Here is a 1,233-nt window from a genome sequence, read left to right on the forward strand (position 1 = left end):
ACAACACACCTTATATATCATCTATATGTCATATAAATGAGACACACAACACACCTTATATATCATCTATGCATCATCTATATATCATCTATATATCATCTATATATCATATAGATGAGACACACAACACACCTTATATATCATCTATATATCATCTATATATCATCTATATATCATCTATATATCATATAGATGAGACACACAACACACCTTATATATCATCTATACATCATAAATGAGACACACAACACATCTTATACATCATCTATATATCATATAAATGAGACACACAACACAACTTATATATTATCTATCTATCATCTCTATATGAGACACACAACACACCTTATATATCATCTATCTATCATATATATGAGACACACAACACATCTTATATATCATCTATATATCATATAAATGAGACACACAACACATCTTATATATCATCTATACATCATAAATGAGACACACAACACACCTTATATATCATCTATCTATCATATATATGAGACACACAACACATCTTATATATCATCTATATATCATATAAATGAGACGCACAACACACCTTATATATCATCTATATATCATCTCTATATGAGACACACAACACACCTTATATATCATCGATATATCATATATATGTGGCACACAACACATCTATATATCATCTATATATCATATATATGAGACACAACGCATCTTGTATATCATATAAATGAGACGCACAACACACCTTATATATCATCTATATATCATCTCTATATGAGACACACAACACACCTTATATATCATCGATATATCATATATATGTGGCACACAACACATCTATATATCATCTATATATCATATATATGAGACACAACGCATCTTATATATCATCTATATTTCATCTCTATATCATATATATGAGACACAACACATATTATATATCATCTCTATATCATATGTATATCATATATAAGAGACACACAACACATCTTATATATCATCTATATATCATCTCTATATTATATATAAGAGACACACAACACATCTTATATATCACCTATATATCATCTCTATATCACGTATATATGAGACACAACACATCTTATATATCATCTCTATATAATATATAAGAGACACACAGCACATCTTATGTATCATCTTTATACAACAGGGGGCCTAAATCCAGCGATCTGATTGGTTCCTAACTGTTGTATAATGAGCGTATACATAACTGCTATGACG

Source organism: Gadus chalcogrammus, chromosome 7 (genome assembly GCF_026213295.1).
Source record: "Gadus chalcogrammus isolate NIFS_2021 chromosome 7, NIFS_Gcha_1.0, whole genome shotgun sequence".
NCBI classification, from domain to species: Eukaryota; Metazoa; Chordata; class Actinopteri; order Gadiformes; family Gadidae; genus Gadus; species Gadus chalcogrammus.